The following is a 23,575-nucleotide window of genomic DNA, read 5'->3' on the forward strand; positions in this document are numbered from 1 at the left end:
AAAGAGGCCTGCTCCTTAAGACCGCTCCTGAAATGCACCAAAACTATTTGCCCTAGTACATGTCTACAGCTTCAAACAAATGGATTCACCCCGTGCAAAGAACAGGTTAAGCATCATACTTCCTAGGTCTTGTCATCAACTTTTTAGAACCACAAAAAGTTAAGCCACTAAAATTTTAACCTCTTCCCAACAGCACATAAGCAACCTTAGCATGAACAAGCAATTGTAAAAGTACAACCAGGCCAAGTGACACATGTCTATAATCCCATCACTGGGAAGCTGAAGAAGGAGGGAGCGTAAGAGGATGGTGGACAGCAAGGCACAGTAGCCCTCAGCTGAGAATTGAGCCAAAGTCAAAGTGGCATCTGGCCAAGGGGCTGAAGGATCCCAGGTAGGAATAAGGAACAACATAGACCTTGACAGAGGAACAGATACTTTTTTTTTTTCAAACAGGGTTTCTCCATGTAACTTTGGTTGTCCTGGAAGTTACCCTATAGACCAGGCTGGCCTCAAACTCATGATCCACAAGACAGGGCTAATGAGAAGAACATCCAAGATAGCACAGACAACGGTGTTAGCTCTAGCTGCTTCACAAAACCACTAGCCAAATGGATCCTTTTGCCATCATTTGCATCTGGGATGTCCCCACAAGGCCTGTGTGGTGACAGTTTAGTCCCTAGCATGGGACTGAGATGATGGAAACTGTAAGATGTTTGGTCGACGTGGTTATGGGATGACCCTTCCTCTCAATTACTGCCCATGAGGTGAGAGGTCTTGTTCTGTCCCATGCTTCCACCATGATTGGCCACCAAAGGCCCACAGCACTGGGGCCAACAGATCATGTTCTGAAACCTCAAAAACCGTGAGGCCGCATAACCTTTCCTCTTTGTGAGTTGACTGTCTCAAGTGGACATACAGAGGCCCAAAACTGTCTGTCGGGTTCTCAAGGAAGGCTTACAAGAATAAAGACTGGTGACATTCTTCTGGTTTACAAGGCAGGACGAGTTCAGACATTAGTACAGGGCAGCCCTCTGGCTAAAAAAAAACCAACAGCAGGACACAGGCCACACTACCTGAGTGGAATACTGTATGTACTTAATGTCTTTCTTCAAAGGATACTAAAAAGCATAGCTTTGTTCTATAGAATAGTTAATAGCATTACTTCTATACTATAAATAAATAAATAAAAATTGGTGACTTTCTAATTGGTTAACCTATCAATTATGATCTTGAGTTCCTTTGTGGTTTTTCGGTTTTTTTTGTTTTGTTTTGTTTTGTTTTTCCCCTTGGAGCTTCTTCAACGAGCATTGTCAATTGAATTGAAAGTATGTTGGGGCCTGTTGATGTCTGAGGCTGGTTCATTCTTCCTGGGGAGACTGTCCTGTGGACTGTAGGCTGTTCAGCCATATCCCTGGTCCCTGCTGAGTAGACACCACTACTGTTTCATCCCTACCTCCAGCTGGGATAGCCATAAACATCTTCAGACATTGGCAAAAATCTCTCTCAGTTAAGGACTCCCGCTGTGATGGGCATAACCTCAACACAGAAAGCAAAAATTCCACCAGGAAGGGATGGCTCTACAGGCAGAATTCACTCTGATGACCCAAATTTGCTCCCAGAAACCAACAAGAAAAAGCTGAATGGGGCAGCCCACGCTTGTAACCGCAGCGAGCCGGGAGTGCAGGGCAGCGTGAAAAACCAGAGACTGCCTCAACAAAACAGGAGGCAAGAAACGACTTCTGAACATTACACTCTGACCTCCTAGGTGTATTTTGGCATGCACGCCACTGAAAACACATGCAAATAAATAAATAAACAAATAAATAAATAATAACAATTGAAGTCCGTAAGATACCTCCATTTTTCCTGTTGTCAGAATGTCCACTTTTGAGTGAGCAAAGGCCTAACTAGTTGGTTGATTTTCCCAGGATTCAAATAAATTCTACATATTTTTTTTTTTGGTAGCAATACACATTTGGAGGAATGTATCTTTGGACATCATCATCTTAACCTGGTTCATCTTTTTTTTTTTTCTTTTCTAGTACCAGGTATCAAACCCTGGCCTGTGCACATGCAACGTATACACCCTCCTGCTAAGTTACACCCCACCGCCTCTGCCTGCCTTGAGTTTTGAAATCAATCAGCAAGCGATAACATATCAAATATTGCCATAACTAGGGACATTTTTTAAAAATGCTTTTGAAAGCTCAATCCCCCTCCCCCCAACTGGAATAATTTGTCTCTGGTTTTTCTAGTAGTTCCAATTATATTTTATCTTTTTTTCTTCTTTTTTTTGCACCACTTAGCACAAGCAGCTTTAACCCAGTTTGGAGGGAGTCAAAGGATAAACAAGAACACATCGGTTTGTTCTCCGTACATAAAGTGAGTTCGTTTACCTAGGAATGGTTCCTCGCCTTTCCTGTTGCCCAGCTCATCCTCTTGCACACTCTCTGCTGACTTTGCAGGGAATGCATTCAGAGCCTTTTCACCTACAAACCGTCTACCCTACTGCATTACTGACCTACAGAGTTGGGAGAGGCGGAAAGATGCTCCCTGCGAAGCTGTCAGAGCTGGCTTGTTCCAGCTCCAGCTCCTTCACTTCCAAGCGACAAGTAAGTACACAGTTCTGGGTGTCAGTTGCTTCCTATTCAAATTGACTTCATGGTCACTGAGGGGAACATGGCTTTGCCAAGCTCACATCTGACAATGCCTTAAAGCAGGGGTTCTCAACAACCTTCCTAACATTTCAACCCTTTAATACAGTTCCTCATGTTGCAGGGACCCCCAACCAGAAAATTATTTTGTTGCTACTTCATAATTTTAATTTTGCTACTGTTATGAATCGTAATGTAAATATGTGATATGCAGATATCCGATATTCAACACCGGTGAAAGAATCCTTCAACCCTTAAAGGGGTTGTGACCCACAGGTTGAGAAACACTGTCTTGAAGACTCCTCAATAGTAGGGCAGTTCTTCAAGATCAAGAGGTTTTCTGACCATTTCAAGGTCATGCATATAATACATACATACACACACACACACACACACACATATATGTACACACACACACAGTGTGTGTGTGTGTGTGTGTGTGCACACACACGCACGCCACGGTGTCATTGTGTGATAAGTTCTGTTATCATTCACAATGTTATATTACTGGCGAGAGAAGAGCATAGGTAGAGATTTTTAAAAATGAAAAATAAAATATCTTCAAGTTGTGTGATAAAAACATGGAAGCTCATTGTGTTATCTTATTTACTTTTGTATACACTTAAATATTCCACAATGAAAGCTTGGGTTTTGTGGTTGTTGTTTTCATCTTCTCATTAAGACAAGGTCTGGGCCGGGCGGTGGTGGCACACACACCTCCCAGCACTCAGGAGGCAGAGGCAGGTGGATGTTTGTGAGTTTGAGGCCAGCCTGGTCTACAGGGTGAGTTCCAGGACAGGCTCCAAAGCTACACAGAGAAACCCTGTCTCAAAAAAACAAAAAACAAAAAACCAAGGTCTCACAAAGTTTCCCAAGTTGGCCTAGAACTTCTGATCCTTCTACTTCAGTTTGGTCTTGTAAACTTTAAATGGTTCTCGAGTATATCTCAGTGCTTCAGAAAAGCAGACCAGTCTCCAAGCCCTTCTCCACTCTGCCCTCCAGTACTGACCCTAGGATTCAGTTCTACCAAGTTAGGTGTGATTCCTGGAATAGACGTTTTCAAAATACCCCCCTTTTCTTCTTGACAGTAACTACTTACTGTTGTTGCTTGCTTGTTTGTTTTTCCTCCAGCTCAAACGTCACCAGCCCCAGGAAATCTCTCCTGGCTCAACTTGATAGAGTTATCTCTATTTCCTAGACTCCCACAGTATTCTGTATAACACTTCTTTATATTTATATATCACAATGTGCTTATTGCAATACTTTAAAATGCATGCATGATTAACAAGGTGGCAATATCCTATGGATTGTATGGAAAAGTCCATACAATTATCCAGGCTTGATATGTAGAAATCCTGAATGAATCATCTTGTATGAAAAATTGTTTTAGATTTTTTAAATTCTGTTTAATGACTTCTGCATGGGGAGACATGAAAAGTTCTGGATTCAGTAATAATAAATAAATAATAAATAAAATAAAAACAAATTAAAATAAATAAATAAATAAGTAAAATAAAAAGTTCCGAATTTAGGGACTAACAGTCCAAACAACTTTCTAAGTTCATGAATTTCTAAATTCATCTTCCATAAGCTTGGTATGAAATAAAATACAAGGTAAGGTGCAGAAGGTTTTATGCATGATGCATTTCACTAATTCTTACAGCTGGATAGACAGGTCTTCAGTTCTTACATCTTATTCAATATCACCATCACTTGCTTAAGGCAAAGCTCTGGCAACTTCCAAAGAGAGGTTGAAAGAAGTATTTATTTTGTAAACATAAAGATGAAATGTCAGGAGCTCCCTCCACTGATTCTGCCCCTGGCTCTGCTTGGCCCTTCTAACTGTCTGTAATAGTGGTCCCCAGAAACATTTTATGGGAGTGAGTACGACAGCTCCTCTCAGTGCCAATGTTATGTCACTTCTTATAAAACTTAAATACGGCTCTCAGCACTTTTGGCGAATCTGCGAGGCCTATAGTCATGACCATTTTTTTCTACCTGTCATCGTAAGAGATAGTATAATGATGCTTGAGGGTTGGCAGAGGCTGAGTTCTGCAGGACCACCCTGCACAAAATGCAGAAGACCACCGTTGAGAGAACACTACAGTCATGAAAACTGAGTATGTTCTGGGTAGGAACTAAAAAGAGACTGTGGGGCGTGGTTATGAATCCACAGAGCCTGAGGATACTTATCTGTTTTATAAAAGTCTACCAGTGGAAATGGCAAATGTACTGGTCATGATGCACCATCAGTTGCAAGGCAAGGCCAGCAGTCTCCTTTCCATAAACAGCATCAGTTTTAAACATAGAACGAGAGCTGGTGTACCAGGCGTTTTCTTTTAGGCCATCAACCAGCTCCCAAATCATGATGCAGAGACTTAATGTTCGTGTTGATAATAACTTAGCTCTTTTCTGGCTAGCTCCTTTAACTTCATTTAACCTGTTTCTCTTTATCTACCTTTTGTCTCAGGGATTATTACCTTTCTTACTTCTGTATATCTTACTTTCACTGCTTTTCTACGTCTGTACTGAGAGCTGCAGGTAGCCAAAGGCCATGGGAGTATACAGCAGCTCTCAATAGGTCTGGTTGGCTGGTATCTGCCTGGCTTCTTGCCCTGGGCATCTCCCTCGCTCTCCTCCTCCTTTTTCTCTTGTTCTTCCTTTGAGCCTAGATTTCTCCTCCTGTTTATTCTCTCTATCTGCCAGCCCCACCTATCCTTTCTCTGCCTAGCTATTGGCCGTTTAGCTCTTTATCAGACCAATCAGGTGCTTTAGACAGGCAAGGTGAAACAAATGCAGCACATCTTTGCATCATTAAACAAATGCAGCATAAACAAAAGTAACCCACCTTTACACAGTAATAGTCTGCAACATAGACAAATGTAACATATCTTTGTCTACTTAAAATAACATTCTACAACAAGATGGCACCATTACATTAAAACTGCCTGGGCATTGTTTCCAGCTAGGATCTCATCATAAATGGCCTTTTAAAAAGCATGGTACTTAATTTTTCTAAAGTTTGTCTCTTCTCTCCCAGCACAACACTCACAACAGTTTCTGCTTTCTGGATGAGGTGAAAGTAAATATTATTTTATTTCCTCTTCATACCATAGGCCCAGTTTAAATACTATACTATAAAAGAAACACAGAGGCAGAGCCATCTCAGGATCAAAAGTGGCTGGGAAGGAAAGTGGACCACAGAGAAACCTGCAGAGCCACCCTTCAGATTGGCCATTGCCCATGTCTCTCTCTCTCTCTCTTTCTTCTCTTCTCTTTCTCTCTCTCACACACACACACACACACACACACACACACACACACACACACACACACACACACGCACAACACAATAATAATAATAATAATAATAATAATGATAATAGTGATCTCTAAAATAGCCTGTCAACTCATATGGTTTTTGAATTGCAGGCATTCCACACATAAATGAAATACTTTCTACTTTGAGAAAGCAGAACTGAGAGCTGAACAGATTCCAGAGTTCATTCATATCGAACTTGCAGTCTGAGTATCTCAGAACCAAGTATGGATGTACTCGGTTCTCCAATTTAAAACTGCTTAAAATGCTTGAGTATTTATGAGCTCCAGGAGTCTGTATTCACTTGAGATTTGAGAAGGAGCATCCTTCATGGTCACAGTGTGATTTGCTACCGTTTAACCAGGAAAGGATATTTCTTCAACCTAGGTCCTTGACTCCGGGTCTAAAGTGCTCTGCAACGGATACCTATATGCACAGATTTCTAGGAACATCTCTCTCATGTGCCTTCTGATGCTAATTTATATAGAAGGTACCAAGGAAACCTGGTGAGAAGCAGTTTGGATTATTGGGTGGAAAGAAAATGCCCAGGGCCTTAAAAACAGAGGAGAGACTGAGCTGTTTTATAAACTTGAAATCTAGCTCTGCAGAGATTGATGATTGTGTCTAAGACCATTCCTAGCCCATCAATCTCCCTTTGGGCCAATTGCTTAGGTCTCTGCCCATTACAAACGCCCCAGACGGGAAAAAGAAAGGCAATTAAAATCACTTAAACACTCTCTAATGCAGTTACTTGTCTGCGGGTTTGAAATAATTATAATGAAACTCTGGGAAGAGATATAAATTTTCACATGTTATTTCCACTCCATTGTTAGTTCTCTGCCAGATTGTATCAGGAGCATGTTCTTAATTAAAACTCTGGCTTTATTTATAATCCTAAAGCAAATCAGTGTCATAATAATATGACCTCGTATGGGGTGGTGACAGTTCATCTGATTAAGGGGAAAGATGAGACAGCATTTGGGAAATAAAGAAGCCTTCCAAAACTACAAGTACTAATGCCATTAAATAGAAACTTAAAAGATATTGGTGTATCTTTTATCATGTCACTAAATAGACTTGAATGAAATCCTATTATGGCAGGGGCATCAAGATTTACATTTCTTTGGATACCACCAACAGATATGAAATCCATGATGGAAAACCTATAACTAACCATTTCACTGTTTTTCTTTCTTTGAAAAAAATGTTCTCTTGTATACTCTTAGAAGGTGCAGAAAATTCTGAATATTACAATAGTCACTAAGGAAAAAAGATGCCTTTTGGGTCAGTTCATGAATTAAATGTTTTTTCAAGACTCTTTTTTTTATAATTCAAAGAATGTTTCCTTAAACAGGCATATTACGAAGGTTATTATAATAGTTTTTATTGCAAAAAAAAAACACATGCACTTATAATTCCCTGGCTATTACTATGTATAGCTGTACGGACAATTAATAGACATCACGTACTGCCATTTTTATGATCTTACTGATAGTGTTGTTAGCCAATAAACAATGAACACATCTGGAAACTGATCAATAGTAGAGTCCCAATTAGTCTATAAGCTAAGACCCTTCATATGATTCAGTACATACACAGAGAAAAATAATAAGCATATCGCAATGTACTCTTGCTCCCTGGATATGGAGGTGTTGTGGTGATATATTGTGTATACTAATAAATTTGCCTGAAGTCAGAGAACAGAACAAGCCACTAGATTAAACATAGAGGCCAGGCAGTGATGGCATACACCTTTAATCCTAGCACTCGGGAGGCAGAGATCCATCTGCATCTCTGTGAATTCAAAGTCACCCTGGACTACATGAGACTGACTCAATCTAGGAAAAAAACAGAGCCAAGCAGTGGTGGCACATGCCTTTAATCCCAATACTTGGGAGTCACATGCCTTTAATCCCAGCAGTAGGTAAGCTGAGACAGGAAATAATATGGGTGGGTGGAGAAAGGTATATAAGGCATGAGGAGAAAGGAAGGAAAGTCTTTCAGCTGAGGAAAGCTTTTTAGGCTGAGGAATCCTAGAGGGTTTCTTTATGTAACCCTAGATGTCATGGAATTTGCTTTGTAGACCAGGGTAGCCTTGAACTCAGAGATCTGCCTATCTCTGCCTTCCAAGTACTGGGATTAAAGGCAAGTACCACCACTATGTGGCTCTGTTTCTCTCCTAGACTGAGTCAATCTCATGTAGTCGAGGGTGGCTTTGAACTCACAGAGATCCATCTGGATCTCTCCCTCCCAAATGATAGAATTAAAGGTGTGTGCCACCACTGCCTGGCTTCTGTGTTTAATCTAATGGCTTGTTCTGTTCTCTGATCATCAGGCAAATTTATCAAGGTACCCGATACATCACAACATTGTGTTGTAACTAGCAGAACTCCCAAGAATGCTAATACTTTTGTTAGGCAAGGAGAATATACGCAAGAGAACAGACTGAATTCTTTTTAATTTAATCAATTAATTATATAATTAACTTATTATATCTCAGAAACAGACTCCCTCCAAGCTGATGTTACACCATGCCATCGTTGCTAGGACTCAAATCTAGCCACACCCAAGAGGAAAAAGATCACTAAATTCCATTACAGCTATTATCCTAAGCCAATATTTTTGTGTCTGTGACAAAGATGGCCTTACTCCTGAAGTCAACCGCTCATAAACTTCTTTAATAGCACCAACAATATTCATCAGCCAGCATACCACACACCAGTCACTCATTTATCTTTCGCCTACCGGATGATAAGGACAAGGTACAACCCTTTTCGTTACAAAAGACCATTCCAAATGGGCACAGTGAGGATACAATTGAAACTGGTTTTCCCAGGACGACAGCATAAACAGAGAAAAATTCCTGGGACTCGGGGCCAATAGACTAGACACCGTATTGAATTCTGCCACGCCCTTCTTCCACGACTGTGGACAAGCTACTTCCATTTTCTCCTTCTCAGTTTCCTCTCTGTAGTCAATGGCAATAATGCCCACACCCCTTCATGAAATCGTCGTAAAGTACAAGGGAGGGCCGAGTGCCAGTGAATGCCATGGAACAACTGTTTTCTCGATCCCAAAGATGGACGGACTCCTAGATCAAAGCATAGTAACTTTACGTAGCCCAGACTCTGAAAGGACAAAGACCACTTGAAAGAGTCGAACACCCAATGCTTTAGGTCTAGCGCCATGAGAACATGGCACTCCAGTGGCTAACTTCGATTAGTAAATGAGTAACTGGTACAAAGAGAAATAAGGGTCAATGGGCTAGATCTCTGGAAATAGGTGTCTTTAAATCATGCAACCTGTCAAGACAAACAAAACATGCTCTGCATCATAGAATTTGGTTCCCTGTTGTAAGACATCCAAGAAATTAAGCAAGCACTTGATTTTGCTACATACCAACTCTCAAGTATGGCTTATGAATGATGTCAAAAATTTTAGTACATTCTTTGTGTCTCTGCCTTGCACTCACTGAATTATGCCATTTCCTTGGAAATAAGCAACTCCTATCAAAGACTGGATCCTTCATATCCTCAAGGTTTTACGTCTATGAGATGCAACCAACCAATAATTTAAAGTATGTTTTTCAAAATAGTGGCATTGGTATGGAACATGTACAACCTTTAGGTCCTTTCCATTATTCCTTAAACAATACAGAAGGACAATCCTAAGTCACATCTCCAAGGAAGACACAGATGATGTAAGTCACACAGGAAGATCAACATGAGTTATATGAAAACACTATGCTGTTTAACTTGGGGGACTTGGGCATCTGGATCATGGCATTCATGGAGTCCTAGAACTTATCACTTAGAGACACTAAGGGACACTCTAATCCCCACTGAAAGCAATTCCCAGTGTCCTGGTTTAGAAAATGACACAGAGAACTACTATTGAGTTGACCTTACTTTCAGAGGAATCCAGTGAGTAAAATCAAAGATTAAAACTTGCCTTTTCTTTCTATAAATAGGTGGATTTTCAAAATAGGTAATCTCATCATGATGGCTTTGAAAAAAATTATAATTTTCTCAAGGTACCCATCTAATGCCTGTTTACTCAATGGTCCTCCTTACTGACTAAAAAAAAGTCCCATTCCCCCTGCTCCTTATGCATCCTACAGAGCCTCTTGCTCACTACAGTTTTGACATATAGCCACGTGAAGGGATGTAGAGAGGCAGATGAAATTTGTAAAAAGGATTTAAGAAGTAGCTTTCTGGAAGGGCTTTACCTGACCGATGACCCAGAAAACCCACAAGCTCAAGTGAGACAGCCAGTGTCTGGATGCATATCAACTGTGACTCATATCGAAAGGACACGTGCGACAGCCATCAGCTCTCCTCCTCCTCCCCCCCCCCTCCAGCCAGTCCCCTGCCGTGGGACCCATTCTGTACTGCACTACACAGACCCAAGTGTGATCACACACGCACAGGTGTGATGCTTACTGTGCATTTACTATACCAAATGGTGTACTGAGGTACATGTATTTTCATGGACATGGTAATACTACACACTATCTAGCCAGTCCTTGGCTCCTGGTACTTTAAATTAACAATTTTTATTCAACTGTGTGATGATGGTATGGTATATCTGTATTGGAGCACTTAGCAGGTGATGCTTTGGGAGTGAAGAATTGTGCTGTTTCTATGAATAAGCAAATAAACAACCTACTTGGGAAACCAGCCTTCTAAGCTGAACCATACAAACAGGTCTGAAAATAGTTTCTCCAGTACCAAGCCTGGTATTCAGTGCTCAGCATGGGTAGAGTGGCTATTCTCCAAAGAAAAGAAGTCACAGGAGAAAGAAAGAAGTGATGGGAAATCCAGAAGGGACAGGAGTGCTGTACATTCCACATTAGTCCAGAGCTCTCCCCACTGGACTTGCCAACACGAAAGTCTTCATTGTCAACTGGATTTCAAAGAGAAAAAAAAGTACACTCCCAATCAGTGCTCCTATGGAGTCTGGGTTGGGACTATCACAGGAGGAAACTAGCCCTTCCTTTTGTGAAGAGTTTAGAAGGCTGTTACACACACACACACACACACACACACACACACACACACACTATGTATCTAGTTGCATTGGTATAGAAACACTCTTATTTGCATTTGATGCGATCTTTAGATGGTGAGATTTACATATAAGTTCCATCTTTTAAAAAAATGTATATGGGTCTTAAGCCAGGTGTCATTTCTGCGTGTGCCTGAGCAGCCTCTGAGCCTCACTATCTTCAATAGGCAAAACATATACAGGCTTCCTAGGTTGCCATGGGGTTCTATCTTGATACACCTAACATAAATTGAAAATAGCATTGGTTGAAAATGCATTCAACCGTTAAGTAGAGATCACAGCACCACTTAGCGGTGAGATGCCCTGTAGGGTACCAGTGGTTTGCCCTTCTGATTGCCTGGCTGAATGTGAGAACTGTAGCTCACACTACTACCCAGCAGGTCAAGATTCAAATTCAAGATTCAAAGTACGGTTACCACTGAATTCCTGCCACTTTTACACCGTTACACGGTTGAGAAAATTGTTAAGTCAAGGAACCATGAGCCGAAGATTGGCTAGACAGCACGTAACATTAGCATGCATAGCCTATGAAAACACATAGACCTGTGCACATCACTTGGCATGGTAAATGCACAGTAAGCATTCCCCAGCCTGGCTAGTGTTGATGCACTCTCTCCTGTATCAGTAACAGAAGACTTAGGTTTTTTTTTTTTTTCTGCTTCTACATTGGGACATATTCACTACAGTAGAATCATGCACTGCAATTATCCCATCTCCAAAATGTGTGTGTTAAACTGAACATCCTACAATTCATATCCAGATCTAAAAATTTTTGACACTGATATATATTATTTATATGTAAAATTAATGACTTTAAAAAAAAATCTTTTTCTATCGGTACTTTGAAAAGGGGGGTATCACTGCATTGCTCAAAATCGTTGAGTATTCAAAACTTCAGCAGTTGGGTAATTAAAAGGACACTGAGTTCCATGTAGACATCCCATTGGATGTGCTTGGTGGAAAAGAAGCATTTATCCAGAGCCTCATGGATGTCAGGCAGGTGCTGTACCACTGAGCTCCACCTCATCCCTGTATATTATCACAAATTTATTGTCACAACAGAGAACAGTCCTGCATTTAGACTTCCATAGACACTGCATTTTATTGTGAGAGGATCTATTACTCTGGAGACAAGATTTCACTGGAGAGGTTTTTGTTTTTGTTTAGTTTTCTCCACTGTTAACCTGTGGAAGATGTGGAGTCTGTTAAACATGAACTCTCAAGGATGGCGCAGGCAACAGCAGCCATTTGCAGAGAGAACAGGGAAGTCACAGGCTATTCAGGGAAGATACCAGCTGACTCCAGGACCTCACAAAATGGCATAAAGAGGAACAAAGAATTAGAGCTAATTTTTCCTCGTTGGACACTCCAGATTTTGCAGATCCTTCCACATTTTAAGGAAAAGAAGGAGAAGAGCTTCAGGCACGAGATCAATCAGATTAGCCTGTTTGTTTGTTTGTTTGTTTGTTTGTTTGTTTGTTTGTTTTCGTTGCCCCTACCCTACAGAGCACCCAAAGCTGTCTCCTTAGGGATCATGGCTGATGAGATGTCCAAGGTCAGTTGTGCTACAGAAATTCAGAGACAGAACTGCCAGACTCTACATTATTTTCATTCCATCTCCATATGCGAGAGGGCAGAGTAGGCTAGACCCTGCGTGCCCTCCAGCGGCAGAAGTTACCAGCAAATGGAACTATTTGATCCTTGAGGACAATCCATCAGTAATCTTGGGGAAACTGGACTCAGAATACCCTAGTCTCATCTCAAGCAAAACAGCATCTCCTGAGACTCCGAATGAATACAACGCCCCCTCCTCCCCCACTCTGGTCCCTCAGGACTGTCCAGGCAATCCAGAAAAGGAACCTGCCTGGTCATCTTCTCTGTCATGTTGATTCAGAGGCTTGCCACTTTTAGAGGCTACATCATCAGTCAGACTTCTGCCTACTCTTGCCTTCACATGGGCCGAACGTCCCTGAAGGACAGCTCAGTCCCTCCCGTGTCCCTACTTTGCTGCTCTCTCCAGAGCAAGCTCTGTCACTGAACACTTACAATCCACATCAACAAGGGGGGAAATAACAAAAACAAAAAACCCTGAGCACCACAAAGTCACTAGAATAAGGAAGACCCAAGACAACTGGAAGTGTTAGCTTTAATGTCACGAGAGTGTGTGAGCTTATGGAAGGAAAGCATTATAAAGTTAAACGTTCAATGAAGCAGAAAGCATGAATACAGACCTCACGAGACATTTGATCTAAGTGTCAATTTAGAAGTATGTTTTGCAGACTCTTAGACATAGTGACCTAAGTCTTTTTTTTTCTTTCAGAGTTGACTAGGAATGGCCAAGTCAGCCATACCATAAATTCACCAGTTATTTTAAGCAACTATGTTTTCAAGTTTCAGTGGCAAAATGTTAGTAAGGCTCCAGCCATTAACTCCTACCCACCAGTTCATTTCTCTGTGATTTAAATCCTGGCTATGAACCTAAAAATCCTGGACACCTGGAAATCAACTCCTTTGCTAGACAGACATCACTTTTTTTTTTTTTTTTTTTTTTTTTTGGCTATTATATTGTGTCTAAAAAGAAGACACTCCTAAAAAGTTAGTAAACCCCACAAATTAACAAGTACAAAAAAAGCACCGTTCTACGGTCACAGGGTACCAAAGTCTACATGAAATAAAAAATTGGTGGTGGCTTGGAACACACACACACACACACACACACACATACACACACACACACAGAGTAAAGTCTCTAGTTACTTACTAGGGTGATTTTCTCTTCCTCACACCAGCACTCTGCCTGTCTAGCTGCCAAGCGTGGAGCATGCGGCCAGCAGCTGTTTCCTGCGAGCCAGGCTGTGTGTGTCTTAACCAGTCACATGTACCTCCTGATAAACACCGAGAGCGGTGCCAGGAGGTCAGAAACTGAAGCTCATTCTTCGCCCTGTTGGCAAACCTTCTCCTAAGCTGCGGGTTGGCTTGGCCACTTCATTAGCATGCAGAGCCGTGCATTCCACCGTTTGTTTTCTTTTTAGAGACAAATGCCCCAGGAGCTGATAAGTCACACTGGAGGGAGGGCAGGTCACTGCAAACAAAAAGCAAACTGCATTTGCCTAGGGGTAGGGAGGCTGACTACTCTCCCATCTCACTGAAGTTTCCTCTAGGGCGTCTAGTCAGCAAGAAAAAGGAACCAGGAGTTCAACCAACAGGTGGAAGTTGCTTTACAGGTCAGGTGCCCTTAGAACAACCAGTCTGCTTGGTTTCATTTTCTCAGAGCTCCAGGCTCCAGCATGTGTGGTTCTTCACGCACCTGAGGGGACTGTCCCCAAGGAAGGCAAACTTCAGTAGCCCTCTAAGAATGCTTAGTCCTGTTCCCACCCCCACCTGGCAGACCTCTCCAAGGCCAGGGCTGCTGCAGCCAGAGATGGCCAGGGGCAAGAACGTAAGGGGCGAAGGAAGGAAATCTCATGTGTTGTGTCCATAGAGCTGCTGGAAGTGACTTCCTGTGGCTTCAAACCTCTCTTCAAACCCCAGCCACATCATTGCCTATCACACGGGTGTCAACATCCTGGGGGAACCACAGAGCGGTTGAGATTGACAGCCAGGGTGACTGGAAAGAGAAACAATCGCTTTGCAGGTGTGTTGCTGACCACTCCGTGTTCTGGGAAGCTGGGACAGAAGCAGTGTCTGGGGCACTCACAGCGGCGGCAGGCTGGCCTGCCTATTGTGTGGGATCCATCCTTCCCATCAGAGTTCATTTTCCCTTCTTGCCCTTAGCATCTCTCCTAAGAAAAGCCCTGGAGTGTGTGGCTTTAGAAGGTGTCTGACCTTGAGTCTCTGACTTCTTGGAATATTAAGATGGTGCTTCCTAAAACTACATCAGAACTCCCTTTTTCAAGGAAGAATGGAGATCTGGCGGAGAATCGGCTTATTTAGAAAAGCGAACATCAGGAAAGGACGGTTAAAATCTCCCAGGGGATTTCTGAGTCATAATTAGTCTGTTACTGTCAGCCTTGATTTTTAACAAGGGTAAACTCTCTCAGGATAGGAGCATGTATGGCCAATCTTCCAAACTGAGGTTCATCTTATAATTATTTGTGGTGAAAATTAGGCCAGAAATTTCCCACTGTTTAAAAGCTAGTGTTAAAAAAAAAAAAGGAGAGAGGAAGAAGTGGAGGAAGAGGATCAGTTTTTCAGGTCTACTTTTTTTACTGAGTTGTGAAAGCCCAGAGTATAATTAGAAAACATTGGGCATATCAAAACCTATTAGTGAGAGTTTAAAGTCAGCAGTAGTTATAAACTCCAGATCTGGGAATGCGTTGCCCTGAAACATTCTATCTCCAGAGGCTTTTTCACAGCTGTGTTGATGACTTGATCTCCATTCACAAACAGAAAAGAGGCCTACTAAACATTTGAAATTCTCTTTGATTTCTTTATACTCCATGTTTGCAGTAACAGAAACTTCTGGTCCTTAATGATCCATATCAGTCACTTCATCTACAACTGAGTGGGTTGATTATTCTAGCAAATCCATTATGCACTAAATAGTCAAGGAAGGAGAGATTTCTGGAAACTATTCAGTGACTAACAGAGAAAACAATATAGAGATTCTTTGCCAACTCTATTTACAGTCAAGGGTAGCCCCTGATGGTACTTGTGAGGCAAAATGTCAACATGGAGAGCAAGACATTGACCCCTTCTGTTCTGGGTCTGGTAAGGTGACAGATGGCCCCATAATGATGTCATCTTCCAGCCTTGCAAGGGAAAGAGCACTTTTCTTTCTACCCAACCTGCCTACAGGTACTCATCATTTCCTCCTTCTCCAAAACTCTTGCCTCCTTCTGGATCCCCTCCCACCTTCTCGCCTCCCTGCCTGTGGCACCCACCTGTCCTAGACCCTCACTCACAGCCACACCTGTCTCCCACTCAGCACACCTTCCTTACCATCAAGCTGTGCCCACTCCTATGACTCTTCTGTCCAAACAACCACCTTTCAATTTGTTGTTCCTCTTACTATCATTAGCTCAGTCTTTCTTCACAACTAAGTTTCTGGAGAAACAGCTTGTCTTCCCGTCTTGAATCCCAAAGGTTCAGTCTGCTTGTGGTCTGGCTTCTCCCACTTCGCAGACACGCTTACTCCAGGTGGTTATACACCAAGAGCAATGGACATGTGTCTGCTCTTATCTTACTTGAACTTTTGGCTACATTTGACCCAACTGACCATGTGGTGCTGAAAAATGTCCTGTGGCTTCCAGGAAATCTTGCTGCAAGTTCCTTTAGCCTCCTACGTGGACTTCCTTTCCACCTAACCCTGAATTTGTGAAAACCCTCTCTCCAATTCCTGTTCTCTAACAAGTCTCATGCATGCTGACTGATTACTGAATTACTACAGGCTTGCCTCTAAAATCCCTATTTATGACCTCAATGCCTCTTTTACACTTTACCTACAAGTGAAATCTCTCAGGAAGGGGCCACGGTAGTATCTAAGGGACTTTTTTGAGTCCAGAAACTCTGAGAATAGTTTGGGTCTGACTTAACTGACAGGGACTGTTTGCCACAATGTCCCTTTTGTTCATTATACCTCTCTCTCTCTCTGTCTCTGTCTCTCTCTCTCTCTGCTGTTTTGAGATATAAACTTAAATAAAATGATTAACTGTTGAAACACGTGAGGAAGCTAATTTTGTAATTTGAAGCAAATACTCTTTAAAATGTGATTTCCCTCTCACTCATCAGTTCCTGTTATAAAAGCATATTCCAAGAAAAGACTATGGATTGCATAACTATGTGGCTGCTCCTTAGGATATCTTTTCTACTAGTGAAAATAATGCATATTTGAGACCTCAGTGAAGGAGGCTACCTCCATGTAAGTCCCTTCACAGGATGCAGTGCTAGGCAACTGTGGCAGAAGAATGATGTTCAAGTTTATTATTAACCTGGAAATATGTGGTATTTAGTAAGTAAAAAAAAAAAAAAAAACCACGCCACAAAAGTTCCTTCAGAGCAATCTCATTTTTCAAAGCAAATATTATGCTGACATAGGAAAAAGCCTAAAACAAATATCAAAAATTTTAAACAGTTTATGTTTATCCAATTGTCTCTGAGAGTTAAGTTCATTCACATACACACACACACACACACACACACACACACACACACACACACACACTTTTTATACAAGATCTTTTAAAAATTAGTTAGGGGAAACTGGGGTTGAGGATGTACCTCACCTGTAATCCCAGGATGACACCTGTAATCCCAGGACTTGGGAGGTTGAAGCAGGAGATCCAGAAGTTCAAGGCTATCTTCAGCTACATGGGGAGTTCAAGGCCAGTGTTGGGGCACATGAGACCCGTCTCAAAGATAAGTAAGTGAAGGAATGAATGACTAAAACGAACAGAAGACAGAAGTGATCTTGAAGGTACCTATGGGCATTCCACATTTTCACAAAGAGGAGAAAGCCATTGACAAGAAAAAGGATGGAGAAAAAAAGTACCAAGAGGAAAAAAACACAAAGAACAAAACAAAACAAACTCAAGTTCATAACAAAGCTGGATACTTCTTAATTCTCTCACTTGCAAGTCTTACAGAGACTATTTAGCAGGAAATCATTAGAAGTGATGGGACCAGCAGATTCCATGGACACAGAAGAGGAGAGAACAGTGGTCTGGCCCAGATTCTCCCTCTTAGGCTTCATGCTTGTGCAGGGCACTCCCTTATGTAGAGATTCCCGAATGTCCCATCTCAGACCTGGGGACTCTGTCCATCTTCCCTGCTAGAGGCTCCCTGCCTTGTGCCAAACTCCACACAAGCTGCTCTGAGTTGATGATACACCACCTGCTGTTGGCTTGAGGCACTAACATGTATTGTGACTTAAACCCACCCCCAGTTTCCTTTCCTGGCCCGGACTTTGCATTCAACATCCTTGTTCTGTTCTTCGGCCAGCCCAACCCCCACCCCTCACATTGACATAGGCTTTTGTTGTTGTTGTTACTTTCTCAGTTTTTCTTTTAGCTTCAACGTTTGTCTAAGAATCTTGGGGGCATTGTCTCTGCTCCTCTTTCTCTGCCCCTTTTTTCTTCCCTTTCAACTATGTGAAATCAAAGCAGGTACCCAATCATGGTGAACTCACCAAGTTGTGCGTGCTCATACTGGGCGGGCGGTGGTGGCGCACGCCTTTGATCCTGACACTCAGGAGGCAGAGCCAGGCAAATCTCTGTGAGTTCGAGGCCAGCCTGGTCTACAGAGTGAGTTCCAGGACAACCAGGGCTTTACAGAGAAACCCTGTCTCGAAACAAACAAACAAACAAACAGAAAAAAAAAACCACGGAAAAACAACAGGGATGAAGTTCTCACTACATTCTTGTTCTAGGGAAGAAAACATTGTTTTCTGTGCAGCTTTCAGAGTTGAGATTTTTAGTTCCACTGCCCTTGCACAAAGCAACCAACATCAACAAATGGAGAAATACAGTGTCTGTGCTTAATCCAGTGAAAATCATCAAAATGAGACAAAAATCACTGCCCTCAAGGTCATTAGCTTCTTGGGAATAAAGAGCAACACATAGAGAGCCATATACAAGAAGTAATTATAATAGCAATAATATATTAATATGTATGTATTGCGCTAATACTATAACATATAGTCTGTTAACTACTGTGTAAAAGTTTCGTTCTCCATAGCCAAGCTCTAGGGAGATGCTACCATCACTCCCAGGTGAACTTTTACTGAGGTTAACCAGCCTACCCACAACTAGCAAGCAGTCTACAGAATGAAGATGTCAACCCAGATTACCATTCTGACTCCAAACCCTGCACATCACCCCCAACTCCGGTGATTTGGTGGCCACTGAGGTTTTCTTAGAAGCCATAGAAGACTTGCTCATCCAGTTAAGCCTGTTTTTCTACAGGCATGGGCATCTAGTCAACTATATTGCATTTGGGGGTCTAATTGTTCGCATCCTGTGAAGAGCTTCCTGATACTATCAGTCGCAAACGTGATGTTTAACCAGTTACAGCCTTTAAGTGGCTGTGTGGTAGGCAGGCAAAAGGACACTTAGAGCATTCTCTCTGTGAACGAGAATGCATTTGATGGAGCAAAGGCAGCTGAGTTCCACACAGCCCATTTGCAGATACATCTTTGGAACACAATCCCCAGATGCATTGAAAATCATCCTAATAACAACAGACAAAATGGGGGGAGTCTCCATCAGAACTAGTCTCTGCACCCAGCCCCACCCCAACCCCCAGCTCCCCTTTCCTCAATGGCCTTGGAGAAACTCCCAAACTTGCAGACAGACTAGTCCTGCCTAAAATAGACTTCCCGTTTCAGTTCTCTGTTTTGTCCTGTTTTCTGGCTCCTCTCGTTCCCTCCCTTGTTACAAATTCCGCTCACTTTTGAAAGACATCACCCTTGGCATAAGTGTATTTTTAAAATTTCATTTGTTGAAATTTACCTTTGTGGCTGCGTTTTTCTCTTAAAACATTCCCCTCCCTCTAGCTGGCTCTTTCAACTCGGCTGAAGCTGGCTTCCTCAAAACAGGAGAAGGAAAATTTAGCATTCACACTGCAGGACCCCTTGCTTGGCATCGTTACTCACACAGTAGCTCTTTGCGCTAATATTTTTGTTTCAAAATCTGACTCGACAGCAATGTTCTTTAGTCTGTGATGCTGTCACCCCTAGAAGCCAGCGACTGGCAGGCAAGTTGAGTAAGTTGATCTGAACCTAGTGCTATCCTTCAGGGTGACACTGTGGTGCCCAAGATTCTTTTAGCTCTTGAGAAGAAATATGCACCTTTTAAATCCCCCAAACTGCCTCTGCGCATTTTTCTGAAAACCATTCTGGGAGCTGAGAGTATTATAAAGATAATTTTCAGGTTCATGTTTCCTTTTCTAGTCTAGCATCCAGACAGTTGAATTTCAAAGCAGAAAATAAAAATCTGCTTCAGAGATGAGGAGGCAAAAATAAGTAATGAACTACATTTTTATGCCTCAAAACGTGTTGTAGCTAAGTGCATGAAGGAACAGAGCTTGAGTGTCCCAACACTCGAAGAAACAGGTAGAAACTCAGTTCCCATGATCTCATATGTGAGCCCTGGACTTCTTCTGCCCACAGCTCTCCATCTTTATATTATAATTGCCTTCAGTGGACACGGGTCTCCTGAGTCCACCAAACTGCCTTGGTTCACAACACAGCCTCACAGCCTTGCCCAGACAATTATGGTCTTTCTACACTTTCTAAATGAATGAATGAGTGGATGAATGGAGACACGGATGGGTGGATAGATATTTGTATGGATGTTTCCATCAGGGCTATGACTACAAAATGGCTAATTATTTTGATTCCAATCCACATGCTCAAAATTGTGCACAATTCCAAAGAATGTCCATCCTTTGACTGCCTTTTTCTCTTCACTTTAATTACCAAGTTCCCAAACCCAGCTAGCCAACTACAATTCTACTCCCTATGTACTGGCTCCAAAGTCAATGATTCCAACCTTAGTGCCAAACCGCCTGCTCAGTTTTTAATCCAGCCATTTACAGTCTCCTGGTTAGAAGTGAGGAGGCCTGGGCATTTGACCTCACTTCCACATCCTGTTCTAAAGTGTCATTTACTTCATCAGATTCATCAGTGAACAGGGCCACTGTTGACTTATGTTGTATCTGTTCAACTTTTCTTCAGCAGTCTCTTAGGGTATAGCTGGGGTTTCTCAACCTATGAGTCGTGAGGTGGGGGGGGTGAGGTGGGGGATGGGGGTGTCAAACAACCCTCTCACAGAGATCACCTAAGACCATCAGAAACCACAGGTATTTATGTTACGACTCCTAACAGTAGTAACATTATACTTATGAAGTAGCAAGGAAAATAATTGAATGGTTGGGGGTCACCACATCATGAGGAACTGTATTAAAGGGTCGCAGCATGAGGAAGGGTGAGAATCACTGAGGTATGGAAATCCTTTGAGCCCTTCTCTCTTTCATAGGACTTTCTGGGAGAATACAGACGAGCTCTCTAGCTGAGTAGAGCCAGCAAAGGAGGGCCTAACGTTATTGCAAGAGGATTTTCTTACTTGTACATTGTGGTAGGTAAACTAAGAAGACACTTTTAGCAGGACCTCAAAAGTAAAGGATCTTTCTGCCGAATCTTTTCATTAAAGCTGGAGTGTTCTCGGGGCTCATTTTTGTGATGCCCACTTCTGTCAGTGAAAAGCAAGCAGGCCGCTCTTGTGGAGTATCGCACCTCACATGGAGGGTTCAGAACCGAGAGCCTGGCTTTGTTTCCTTCGGGAGATCCTAAGAGGGTAAAATAAAACCTCTCAGTGAGTGGGAATGAGAGGAGGGGAGAGAGCCATCACAACAGAAGAGCAAGGGCTGTTCAGTTGGAAATGGCCAACCGAAACAGTGGAGCTGTGGTAAAACATGAATTCCCACAAATTCCCTCCCAGCAGTTCTCAACCTGTGGGTCGCGACCATCAGACAACACGTATTTCTGACGGCCTTAGGAAGCCCCAACCATAAATTTATTTTTCTTGCTACTCCATAACTGTGATTTTGCTACCGAGCAGTGTCTCAGCTCCTAGGACTATCGGAAATATGTGTTTTCCCACGGTGGCACCCCACAGGTTGAGAACCACCGCATGAGGGGTTTATTCTAGTTACCGGAACATAGGCATGGTATCACCCTGGAGGATGAGTTAAGGATGCTCCCTACTTCACAAAATCGGAAAAACAGCACTCTTGTGCTTTGATTTATGAAATGCTTAAATTTAAAAGCCTTGCACACTCGTGGTAGCAAACGGAACAAGACAGCGCTGTGGGTGAGAGCCTACCAATCCCTTTTCTCTGTGTTCCTGTCTCGCTAACATAGCATATGTTTTCTGTCACATGTCAGCAATATGAGATTCTAAAAAGATAGATAGCATAGATCTTCTTTTCCATTTTTAAAGCTGATACTCTGTAATTCTTTTTCCTTTAATAACATACAATGGCCATATGTCTTGGCTCCAAACCCAATAATACAGGTTTTTTTTTTTTTAATCTTTACCTTCTACCCCACTGTATAGCTACATCGGAGGGTACCCACTGTACTGTTGATGATGAATACTCAAATACCAGATTTTGCCTCTGTAATCACTATTGCCCACAGCATCATTGAGTGCATGGCTTTTATTTCTATAGTATAGATCCCCAAACTGGGATTATTAGGGTTGCTAATTTATTGATTTCTGTGGACAAAGATCCTCTTCTTGATCAAATGCTAGCCAGGTTTCTCACCTCTCTTATCCATATAGACCTACTGCTGTGGATATCACTCTATATAAATAAAACACTGATGGCCAGTGACCAGGCAGGAAGTATAGGTGGGACAAGGAGAGAGGAGAATTGAGGGAACAGGAAGAAGGGAGGAGAGACACTGCAGCCACCGCCAGGACAAGCAGCATGTAAAGACGCCGGTAAGCCACAAGCAACGTGGCAAGGTATAGATTTATAGAAATGGGTTGATTTAAGATAAAAGAACAGTTAGCAAGAAGCCTGCCATGGCCATACAGTTTATAATAATATAAGCGTCTGAGTGATTATTTTATACATGGATTGTGGGACTGCGGAGCTTGGTGGAACCTGGAGAGAAGCTCTCCAGCAACAACCTAAGAGGATTTGAACCAACCCAGGTTGCAGAGATGGCTCAGTGGGTTGGTTGCACAAATATGACGACCTAGTTTTGGATCCCCGAGCCCACACAAAGTTGGACATCGTGGCTCGTGCCTGTCGTTCCAATGTTCCTATAGAGAGATTGGAGGTGGAGGCAGGAGCATGCCTGGAAGACGCTAACCCAGCACGCCCAGTGGCAAACGGCAAGGAGGCCCATCTCAAACAAGGTGGAAGGCGAGGCCCTGCACTTGAGGGTGTCCTCTGATCTCTCCATGTGTGCCATGAAACACACGTGCTTGCTTGCACTCACGCACGAGTGCACATCCATCACAACACACACACACACACACACACACACACACACACACACACACACAATTTGAACAAACTCCAAAACAGTTTCTAGAACGTCAAGGCAACATCTGTGAGATTACTTTGATTTGCCATGACAAGTGAGTCCCTTCCCAAGGACGCTCAAGACTGTCAAAAATCTTTACTGCCTGTTCCAACCACCAGATGGACAAGACCCACGCCGTTCGGTCTCTGTGGGAGGACAGATTGCTAACTTTGACAGCCGCTAACTTCCTGACATTGATAACTAGCAGACACAGACAGCCTAATATCACCAATACCCATCAACGCTCTGCCTCTACTAAGCCCCTCCTTGGTTGTCCCCATGTTTTCCCTTTAAGATATCTGGGTGCTTCTGCGCAAATTACAGTTACCTCCTAATCTTTACGTTGGGCTCTTTTGCCATAGTTACTACTAATGAAAATCTGTCCTTGTCTCTTGAACTTATGTCTGACTTGACAAAAAAAAAAAAAAAATTATTCTGTTCTCTTTTTTTCCCCTAATCTGAGCTAATAACAATACAGAGCTCTCGGGCTGAAAAGTT

General features: G+C 42.4%; 1 protein-coding gene across 4 annotated transcripts in view; it reads right to left on the reverse strand.

Moving 5' to 3' along the window:
* The window catches only part of Rasgrp3 (RAS guanyl releasing protein 3), a 108,745-nt gene that overhangs the window by 64,831 nt on the left and 20,339 nt on the right, over positions 1 to 23,575 (reverse strand). For 2 of the 4 annotated variants that reach the window (XM_028873412.2, XM_028873422.2), the window contains exon 1: positions 13,802 to 14,459. The exons of 1 other annotated variant lie outside the window; for it this stretch is intronic. The gene's annotated coding sequence lies outside the window, so the exon portion shown is untranslated. Of the gene's footprint in view, positions 1 to 13,801; positions 14,478 to 23,575 lie in introns of those variants that run through there. One more of the 4 variants, XM_028873433.2, reaches the window with a different exon arrangement.

This window comes from Peromyscus leucopus, chromosome 22 (genome assembly GCF_004664715.2).
Source record: "Peromyscus leucopus breed LL Stock chromosome 22, UCI_PerLeu_2.1, whole genome shotgun sequence".
Lineage (NCBI taxonomy): Eukaryota > Metazoa > Chordata > Mammalia > Rodentia > Cricetidae > Peromyscus > Peromyscus leucopus.